Source organism: Gavialis gangeticus, unplaced genomic scaffold (assembly GCF_001723915.1).
Source record: "Gavialis gangeticus isolate Ggan-Ray unplaced genomic scaffold, GavGan_comp1, whole genome shotgun sequence".
In the NCBI taxonomy this organism is placed as follows: domain Eukaryota; kingdom Metazoa; phylum Chordata; order Crocodylia; family Gavialidae; genus Gavialis; species Gavialis gangeticus.
Window position 1 is genome coordinate 14972757 of NW_017729000.1, and position 11570 is coordinate 14984326.

An 11570-nucleotide genomic window follows, 5' to 3' on the forward strand; every position below is an offset into this window, starting at 1 on the left:
ATTGTAGCAGGTTAGCAAGGTCAATGAGGGGGACAGGCGGAGACCACAGGGGGTTTGCTGGGGTGCAGAAGGGTTTGGGTAGTGTCAAGGGGGATCACAGAGTCTACGGTGGGGGAGAGGACCAGGGACTATTTTTAACCCCCCAACCTCTTCCACCCAAAGACAAACAACCCCCTGCTGTTGCTGCCTGCCCCTCTACCCTACCCTGACTGACTTGCTTAGCTCCCAGCATCAGCAAATGTCAGTAAAACCAGCACCAGAAGCAGCTTGCAGGATAGGGGTTTGGTGGGCTCGGGGAGGTGGGGTGGGCTAGCTGGTCAACTAGGGGGGAAAACTAAAAATAGCTGGGGGGGTGGTTAGGGAAAGCATGGCCCCAGAGCTGGGGCTGGGGCCAGCTGCTGGGCTTTCTTAGGCCTGGGGCTGCTCTGGGAATTGTACAGAAGTTCAGTTAGACTGGTAACCAATCTAAGTTAGACTACCTCAGAGGCGCACTTAACTTAGATTGGATCAGCCATTGTTAGACTGATCTAACTGTCCTAAACTTCTTGCACTTAGATCAGCCTAACTAGGGAACTAAGTGTAAGGCTTGCAACTGAGTGAACTAAGTTAAATCAGGTGGCTATTTTTAATGTGCTCTAACCTCTCCGAATGTCTATATATACCCAGTAGGACCTGCTGGATCATTGTCTCCTTGCCCACCTATCTGCAACCCGGTTTTTCCTCCGTTAACCCTTTTATATATAGCATATGTATAAAAGCAATCAATGAAGAATTAAAACATAATATCCATTAAGTACTACAGGCAGTAACCATGACCTTCATGGCAAGGTTTAACTGGAAACAAATTATAAATGAAGTTTCTGTTTTAGGTGGACAGCCTCTAGTGCAAAACATATGATTAAAAATTCACCTTCTACACATACAAATGCCATTGATTGCTTGAAATGTAACATTCCTATGAATGTTCATGCCAATAAATTAGCTCCTAAACATACGTAATTAGTATTTATTTGTAGTAACACCTAGTAAGAGCAACTACATCTAACCAGCACCATTTCTGCAGGATTATTTTCTTTACCATATGTTCAGATGATAATTCTTACTATAGCAAGAGCTATTTAAGACTAAAACAAATTGCACAAGAGCACCATCATGTCACCATTAAAAGGCATTTACTGCATATGGAAAGCTATTTGAAGAGTTAACAGACTTGGAATGAATTGATTTATAAAACTGAATGATCAGTACTTTTTTTTACAATTATATATATGATTCAATAAATTTTACAGATTACCATCTAAATGCAACCCCAGTCAGCAAATCCCTAAAACACATGCTAAGGTTTAAGCACAATTATTCCTGCTGAAAAAAATCAAGCAGAACACTACTGTGCTCAACGTGCTTTACTGACTCAAGTTGTGTAACTAAAAATATGTATAAATAAAGGCAACTAGCAAAAAGTGTAAAACGGGGGTTGCCCCTTTTTTGCTTCCTTATGGTATCCCCAAATTCAAACTAAATGAATCAAACTGAGGAAGACTTTGCTTGGCATTATTTACAGCTGTGCTTGTTAGAAAAATGAACTGATTATTTAATTCCAATTGATAAACATTACTGGTGGAGGGAAGTCTTTGTTGCAGATTGACTACACCCACTCCTTCAGGTAACATGAGAAACATGAGAGGTCAGAGTATACATGCTTGAAGGCATCCAAGAGAACCTCCAGCAAAATCACAGAACAATAAACCTTCTAAATACAAGAGAAAAAAGGATAAATCACCTGAACAACTACACTTCACCACCTTTCAAGCCTTCAAAGTATATTATTACTATAACACAGCAAACCAGGGAATAACCCCTTATAAGCAAATTAAAGAGAAGCTACAAGTCCTTTTAAGTCAACTTTTCTGTAAAGAAAAAAGACCAATATGGTATGTGATATTTAGCTTAAAAAGTATTTAAGACAATAACATGAAATGCCTGATTAATTCAAATATTTTTAATAGGTGCTTTGCATAAATCAGACCCAAAATTAGTCTGCACAATTAGATAATCTGAACGTTGCAAACAAAGTTATTTCCTTCCATCGGCACAACAAAGAACAAGGAAATACTACAGAAACTGAGGTTACTGTATCTGTTCATCTTAGCTGAACATTATAAGGCATTTCTTTGGGTGAGACAGGACTGCTCCACCTTTGCAGCCAGAAGCTTATCGCTTATATGTAATGTGAGCGGCATTCTGTACCAGGCAAAGGGCTTATCGCACTTGGTTATGTGAGAAGTGTCTGACTCAACTCCGATCTTATTTACTCATAAGGAGTCAAATTCCCTTGAAAAGCAACATCTTACTAAGGAAAAAAAGTCATTAATAAAATATCTTTATCAAAGTTCCCTAGTGAATAGATTTCCTCTTTAAAGTTGTTGGGGGCGGGTGGTTTGAAGGACACAGTGTGAAAGCCACTATGCCAAAGAAGCAGAAATGATTAAAAAAGTCAGGAGAAAACTTTCAATTAGCAAATCATTTGTTTGAGCTAAGCTGATGGTAAATCAGCAGTCCATCAGCTAAAACAAACTGTACCTACAAATGTTATCTAAAAAGTAAAACTTATCTTGGGTCTCACAAGCTCTTAGCATCCTGCTTTAATTTTAGTTCTGGCCTATTTCTAACCAAAGTCTCATTCTCAGTACCATGCTTTGTAAGAGATTTGAATCCTGATGCAGACTTTGAAACTATTTTTTTTGTGCAACAAATTCCCTCAAACACTCTGGGAAGGAATGAAGCCTGAGCTAACCTTCCTCTTGAAACCCAGATCTTAGTTCTGGCAAGTTCCATAAATAATAGCCCCCTGAAACATGTTCTATCCATGTCCAGATTCATATACAAAAGATATTTATCATTGCTATTTACAATGACTACGTCCTTACCTATGTTTCCCTTATGTAAAACAAAAACCCACCACAAAATCTCTTTGGCAAGGGTCTTTGGCTGGGTTCTGTTTTATGTGCCATTATACAATATGCAAGAGAAAAGGATTTCTTAAGGTGATTTCTCTTAGTGCACCAACTATGTAGCTGGGATCAAGTTAGACAAGCTTTCAAATATAAAACATTCTTCCTCAGGTCTCTGATCACAAGAAGCCAGGTACAAGCACATTTCTTACAAAATTGCACATATTATGAACGCATTTCTCATAGAACAACCACTCTCTCTCTCTGCTTCACTATCCTCATACTCAAGGGTAATCTACCCAATGTCTTTGAAAGTCAAACTTGGGAACAGGGGTGTAGGTTGTACCCGTGTTGGTCTAAGGACACAGGCAGACAAAGTTCAATGGGTAAATCCAATATCTTTAATTAGACTAACTCAAAGAGTTGGACAAATTCTTCTTTGCAGGTTTTGGGTACAAACACCCTTCATCAGGCCGAGGAAGTGTTTGCAGTTGGTCTGTGCTCTTCCTGGATGGAAGAGTAAAGAAGCCAGAGGCCAGTATGCATGCAAGAAAGCCAGTCAGTGAACATGTAAATTGAGGTAGTCAGTGGGTGACAGACAGGTGGGGGGAGGAGTTGGGGGAGGGGGCAGGCAGGGAAGGGAATGAATATATCTGGTAAATAGAGTTTACTTGGGGAGTCAGATGTTAGGCAGGTTATAATGTGTTCTAAACCCAATGTCTATACTGAGTCCATGATTTTTTGTATCCAGTAGATTGATGAAGTAAAGTTTGGAGGCTGGTCTGTGAAAGGTGTTTTATAAGCTGGCTGGACATGAAGAACAAAGCACTAAACACTGATATTGGATCAAATCAAATGTTCCATATAGCCAAATCCTTAATTCTTTCCACACAGGAAAGACAAGAAAGACCCTCCTCCCTTTTGATAAGCCTTGATCCTGATAATCAGCTGTGTTTCTTCTATTGTGTATATCTGCCATTCCTGAGAATTTCTCTCTGCCCCTCCCCTCTGCTATTTTTCACTATGCAGTGTCTGGCTTCCTGTGATCAGAGGCCTGAGGAAGAACATCTTGCATATAGTTTCATAGTTTCTAGGGTTGGAAGGGACCTGAGTAGGTCATCTAGTCCGACCCCCTGCCATGGCAGGAAATAATACTGGGATCAAACGACCCCAGCAAGGTAATTGTCGAGCCTTGTCTTAAAGACCCCCAGGGTAGGAGCCTGCACCACCTCTCTTGGAAGTTGGTTCCAGACCCTAGCCGCCCTGACCGTGAAGTAGCGCTTCCTGATATCTAGCCTAAACCTGCCCTCTGCCAGCTTGTGACCGTTATTCCTGGTCACTCCTGGCAGTGCACGGGGGAACAGTGACGCCCCCAATGCCTGCTGATCCCCTCTGACTAGCTTATAACAGACCACTAGATCCCCCCTCAGCCTTCTCTTTTGCAGGCTTAACAGGTTCAGGTCCCGTAGCCTCTTCTCATAGGGCCTGCCCTGCTGCCCCCTGATCATGCGAGTGGCCCTCCTCTGGACCCTCTCCATGCTGTCCACATCCCTCTTGAAGTGCGGCGCCCAGAACTGGACGCAGTACTCCAGTTGCGGCCTGACCAGTGCCGCATAGAGGGGGAGGATCACCTCTTTGGACCTGCTTGAGATGTGTCTGTGGATGTATGACAAGGTACGGTTGGCCTTCCTGACTGCCTCCCCACACTGCCGGCCCATGTTCATCTTGGAGTCAATGATGACTCCAAGATCCTTTTCGGCCTCCGTGCTGACAAGAGGGGAGTTCCCTAACCTGTAGGTATGGTGCTGGTTGTTCCTCCCCAGGTGCATCACCTTGCACCTGTCTGTGTTGAATCCCATCCTATTCACATCCACCCACCCTTGTAACCTGTCCAGGTCCGATCGTAGCCTGTTGATTCCTTCTAGTGTGTCCACGTCCCCCCACATCTTTGTGTCATCAGCAAATTTGAACAGGGTGCTTTCCACCCCCTCGTCCAAATCACTGATGAAGATGTTGAACAGCGCGGGCCCGAGGACCGAGCCCTGCGGAACCCCACTGCCCACGTCCTTCCAGGTTGAGAAGGACCCATCCACTACCACCCTCTGGGTGCGGCCCTCCAGCCAGCTGGCCACCCAATTAACTGTGTGGGTTAAAAGTGTGTCCAACATCATCCCAGCTACATAGTTGGTTCAGTAAAAGATCATAGCTGAGAGTTGGCCTCTCATCATTTCTGGACCATTGTGGCTACAACGTCACTCTTACAATACCAAAACAATAAAAATATTCAGAAACAGTTCCCTAGCTACCCCCAGATCTTCGTGAGGCGATCCCTTCTGCGAGCAGTCTAACCTGTCCATCTCCTTTCCCTAATGATAGAAACAAACGTACCTGACTGCGTTGGTATCGGCGACAAGTTCCCATGGAAAACTGAATCACTTGTGACATCCTGTTTAAAACAAAACAGAGCAAAAAGTCCATGTCTGCTGTATGCCAATATGCTCAGTAACAAGCAATGTTTTAAAACAGGATGTTTTAGTTTATGTCAGAAATAAAAATGAAGACCTACTATTTGCAGAAATAGGTGTTACATGCTGTCAGAAAACTTCCCCGAATAGAAGTTTCAGATAAAATTGTGGTTGAGAAAGGTAAGCTAGAGAGAGAGGCAGCAAGGGCTACACTGGTCATTGCTTTGTCATGTGATTTCCTGTGTGGTTCAGGCCTTTTTCCAAGAGAGGTTTTATTTTATTTCTGCAAACAGTGCTGTTGAGAGGTCCATAACTGGTCAACCTGAAGGTGGAAGTCCGTGTTTTCAGGACAGGTGACTGTCTCACTAGCATGCCTCTAGGCTGAAGACCCTCTTTTCAGGGTTGTGTGGAGGTTTCTGTCAACCATATTTGCTTGCTTTGTTGTTAAGGGCTCTTTGTAAAGTGTGATCCTGTTCCACTCTGCTTGAGTCCCTGAAAAAACTAGTTGTCTTCACCTTGGTCTTAAGACTAAGCCACAAAAAGCAGTGAGAAGGGGGAAGCACCCACCTTTTGCATTAATGATTTTTCAGGATGGAATAGGATCTCACCGGCTGTATTATCGGTGGGTAAGGTTTGTCCCAAAGTAACCTGGCATTACTTACGCAAGTAAATTCATGTTGCAGCCACTGGTCCCTTAGAAAATGACATGCAATTTCTAAACAGCCCTCAAACAAAGAAGACTTCTGGTCCCCACTAATCCAGCCTAGGTTCAAACCAGTCAGCAGAAACCCTATTGTTAATCACATCATGCAGTTCTCCAAAACAGACATCTTAAACATGAGTTATTCCCTTTTTTCTGCATTCCAGTTAAAAAGAGTCTTCCATCATTCCTCAAAGTACTCATTAAAATCCCAACACTAGCCCCCACATCTTTTCTTTGAAGTTTTTCGTGAGCACAAATCAATGCCACTTAGAAGTCTAACAAACATTATTATATCAGTGTTGAAACAGCAGAATACAGGAAATTAATGCTGGGTTTCAGATTGTGGAACCACAGAAAAATATTGGCTGCGAGGAGGTCCATGCTTTAAACAAATCATGTCTGCAACAGCAGCAGCATGCATGTCATATCTATTTTTCACAAAGTTCCTACAAAACCTTTTATATTCATATAGAAATTGTATCTAACAATGCATACAGCTGCAGAGCAACTGATGACTATTGATGTCAACTCTATCAACAGATATATTCCAAATCCCACAGAACAGACATTGTACAACAAACAAAGTGAAATTTAGCACAAACGCTCTCACCAGGGTTGGTTGCTTCATAAAGGGACTGTCTCAGTTTAGATCCTCTCACCCCCATTACATCCATGCAGAATAGCCAACTGCTGAGCCAAGAGAACCTGGTTAGCATTCCCTAGCAGGGATTAACTACAGGTTTCCCTCGCTTTATGCTGTACATGTGTGCCTGGAAAAGGGTGCATACCTCGAATGTGGATAAAGGGACCCACTTTACAATGTAATAAATAGGGATACGTTCCAAGACCTCAACTGTACTGACCCCCAGGCCCATTTCTACCACTTTTACAAGACAATTTTGGCACTCACCAACCACAGACAGTGCACACAAACACAGGGCACTATCATAATGAGGATGGCGACCACAGAAACATGTCACAGACAACGAGTGAGGGGCACAGATCCATACAGGAGACTGTATTTTGGTGCGCGTCACTCCCACAATGCCCTGCACAAAGCAGCTACTGCGGGCTTCTACCATACTGATCGCATAAGAGTGAATTTACCTTGCATATCATGAATTTTTAGTATAAAAAGGGTCATTGCATAAGAGCAAATTTACACAAAAAGAATCCACATAAAGCGAGGGAAACCTGTATTAAGAAAGCTGCTGAGTCCACAAAACCCAATTAACACTCACTAGCAGAATTAACTACTGTTAGAAATATTGTTTCAATGAAACACTGCCAGCCATTTTCAATCCATAAAGTAGCCAAACTTAGAGGCAAGCACAGACCAGCATGCAGCAAGTCAGCAGGACGAGCAGAAACCAAAGAAGGGCGGAGATGGAAGTCATCTCTGGAAAATTCTCAGAAAGAGAGTATAGATTTTAAGACACTTCAAAGAAAAAAAATCCACAAGGACTACCATATGATTAACTCATCATTTACAGTAAGTTACTGGTATGAAGCTGGCACCAAACCAACACACTTACAGGGTCCTTAACACCCAGGATCTCAGAACTATGAAAAGAGACGAGTCTTTCCACTCAAAGGACCCACCTGCTTCTATCACAACCAACACTCAAATCACCCGGTGCCAGCACTTCACCCAAGGTTCCCTGCTACAGGAAATCAAAGCATGCATGCAGCCCAGGTTAGGCTTCTGGTGCCAAGCTTTCTATACAAAAGATAAAAACTCGATCAAAGAATACAAACCTAACACCGTATAGCATGCTTCGCCGGCCAATTGCACCGGTTGTCACTGCTGTCCACCACCTCCACCTGCATGCCTCCCCGTTGCTCAGAGCCTGAAGCAGATGCCTGATTGTCATCAAGCATGTAGGGTGCTCGGCTACATGGCTAGTGCTACTAAGAATAGTAGAAGTTACTATAAGAATAGTAGCAATGCAGCACCTCTTTTCACCTTTCACTCTGCGTCTCTCAGCTTCCCATTCTCTCTTGTTCTCAGTTTTATTCACCTTTACTTTAATTTGAATAGGGTTTTGTTTTTTTTTAATTTTCTTTCTTCCTGTTTCCCTCCACTCTGCCAGCCCTTGTTTGCCACTCTCTGCCCTCCCAGTAGACAGCCTGTGGGCCCCAGGGAGCTCATTTTGCTCCTGAGACAGGAAACTCTCAACTCACATTACTCTTTCCTTAGGGATCTCCTGAACCCCGCTTTCTTTTCCTGCTCTTTTCTTCCTAGCCACGGGCCCTTTCCCAATAGCCCTCTTCTACTGCTCTTTCCTTTCTCCTGAGGGGGAAGGCAGTAGGGTCTCTCTCCACTCCCCCTGCAAAGCTCTCCTCTCTCCTTCCCTAAGAACCTTTCCCTCCATCCCTCTTTTCCTCTTCGCCCTCTATCACATTCCCTCTCGTCTGCAAAGCAGCTGGCACCTTTCTCCCAAAGACCTCTCTCTGCCTCCCTGCTCCACACTCCCACCAGAGTGCCATTCCCCCCGGAGGATGATTTCCCCTTGGTCCTTCCCACACAAAGGTCTCCATTTTCCTCCTTTCCCCTGCACCTACTCCCTACGTGCTCCCAGAACTATTTTGGCCTCCCCCTCAGGACGAGGCTTTGTATTTTCCTCCCCCTCCCAGAGCATGTCCCCAGGTTGCCGGCACTCCTTCCCGCCTCCGCGCATCCCTCCTGCTCCCTTGCTTGGGGTGATGTCTGGATGGTGGGGGCAGGTATGCCCAAGTCTCCCCTCCCTCACACTGTCTTTAATGGAGACAGAAGTCATGAGGGAAGAGCTTCTCTTTGGGGGTGTTTGGGTCTCCTCCCTCCGACCTTGCGCTGTCGTGATCTCTGGGTTCCTCTTCCCACTGCTCCCTCCTGCTCCGGGGGGCTCTCCCCCTCGTCTCCTCTGGGTCACGCTGGCACCGTCGGCATCTCCCTGTGCTCTCTTCCGGAGGTGGGTGGCTATGTCTCCCTTGCCCCATCTTGCTTTGGTGGGCAGGTGGCTGGGTCTCCTTTATCCCTTCTTCCCCCCCCCACCCCCCCTTGCTTGAAGAGACCGGGGGACACCAATTGCTTCTGCTACTCTGCAGCTGGCTACTCTGACTGACAGGGAGCTAGCCAACGACATGAAGAGACATTAACATCAACTGGCAGAGCATGGGGCTGCCCATCCAAAGGTTGTGGGTTCAATCCCTGCCCTGGCAGGCTTTACTCCTGCATTTTGCTTTCCTGAAGAGATCTTTTCCCGTCATTTCTTGTGTCCTCTTTACTGTTCAACCTCAAGCCCCGAGTCCTATTCAAGGAGCGTGTGAGAGAGAGCGCGTGCACTTTTGGAAGGTGGCACAGCGCAGGGACTCGGACCAGCTACCACGTGCGATGCAGGAATGAGGGTCATTGAAGGGTAACTTGGGAAACAGGGTGGTCCAAATTACACTGATGGAAGCACAGCATTTTTCCACCAACTGCAACCCTGTCAACATGCATTTAGCTCTTGGATAATCAGGTGCACTGTTAATTAAATGCGCTACTGCTACTCATGCCACGACTCAACCGTGCCAAAGATCTCTGGCAATTACCAAGCTTGTTTTCATCCACAAAGCCCATCTCCCTATGGAGGTAGATTTGAACTGCCTAAAACAGACACGATGAATGCTAGCTGCTCCTGCTTCTGAAAGGTGGCCATAATCAGTTATTGCCTGTGTCCTCCCACCACCCACAAAAATGAAAAAGCTGCTTCCTGTTAGGTTACTTCACAAAAATAAAAATAAAAAGACTAGTGAAGTTAAAATGAAGGGAAATGCAGACCATTTCCATGTAGTAAGTCTCACGGGACACTATGTTCACCGGGATAGAATCATTAAGGAAAGTGAAACCATAGGGCCGGTGACCTAGCAGTGACGAGGGGGATTTTTACTTTTGATTGGGCTGTTTCAAGAGCTTTGCTCAAAAGAAAAGTTGTGCATTTAGAGGAAAGTTTCTCTCCTTTATCTCCCTTTCAAATACAAGGCTTCTCTTTTGAACTAATCTCATTTACAAGAGACATAAAGAGTTTTGGCAGGTGTTCAGTCAGATGTGTGGGATCCAAAACTACTCCTTCTAAAGATGCTTTCTGTTTGCGTGGCAAAGTGACTGCATTTCAGCAACATTTCTTTTTGGGAAGCAGCCTCAGCAGAAGGCTTTCAACTCTGCCAGCAAGTGATTTATCATTTTAGGAAAGGTGCAAAAACAACTTTGCTGTAAGACTCTGAATTCAGTAAAATCATCCCTGAAAGCAACTTGGTGATGGGAACAGTTTTTGGAAAATTGCCTAAATAGCTTCTTGCACAGCTGCTTGACTCAGGAGTTGGCGATTTGCATTAAAGTTGGGGAGCTTCTTGCAAAGGAGCTAGAAAATTTCCAGCCCTTGTTTGCCACTCTGCCCTCTCAGTAGATAGCTGTGTCCTTTAACAGGAAAAGCTTTCAAGGGTAGGCAGATTGGGAATAGGGCCTACCCGGTTTTAAAGAAGATGCAGGGTTTGTTTATTTCCCCAGAATCTGAGCGGATAGTTATGACACTTGGATCTGTGTAGGGATGTGACTGGCCTTGAAAGACCCTTAATCAGAGACTGTACAGTGAAAGCTATTATACTACCTAGAATGACAAGTGCAGGCATTTGCAAACATGGTTGTAGTCTCTCTCGAAGGGTGCACACAGGTGTTTGGGAAGGGGAGGGGGCAGTTAGAGGGAGGCTAGATCATGTTAAAAATGGCCACCTATTATAACTTAGTTTGCCCAGGTGTGGACCTTACAGTCAGATTCCTAGTTATCCCCATCTAAGCGCAAACTGTACAAGGAGAACCTGAAAGATGTGGGACTGTTTGGCCTGGAGAAAAGACGACTTAGAGGGGACTTTGTGGCAACCGATAAATATATCAGGGGTGTACATCAGGGCTTGGGGGAGCATCTGTTCACCAAGGCACCCAGGGGAAAACGAGAAACAATGGACACAAACTGAAGATTACTTCAGATTCGACAGAAGGAAAAACTTCTTTACAACTCAAGTGTCTAGGGTCTGGAACAGGCTCCCCCCACAGGTGGTACAGTCACCTGCCTTGGAGATCTTTAAAAAAGCCTTGACACCCACCTTTCCTGCCCAAGTGCAGGGGGGGCTGGATCCAACGATCTCATGAAGTTAGATGGGTATGAAAATGACCAACCTGACCTAAATTAACCCTACTTTAGAGATAGTCTAGCTTAGATCAGGCTGCCCATTTTTTAGATTAATGCAACTTTCCCAAACTTCTGTACAGTTCTGAGCACAGCTCCAGGGGTGGGAAAGTCCAGCCGCCAGCCGCCAGCCGCCAGCCCCCGCCCAAGGGCTGAGCTTTTCCTACCTGCCCCCTGGCACCAAGCTATTTTAGCCCCCTGTCCCCTCCCCTCCTCTCCCCTCCCCCCAACCCCTGCAGACCAGCCA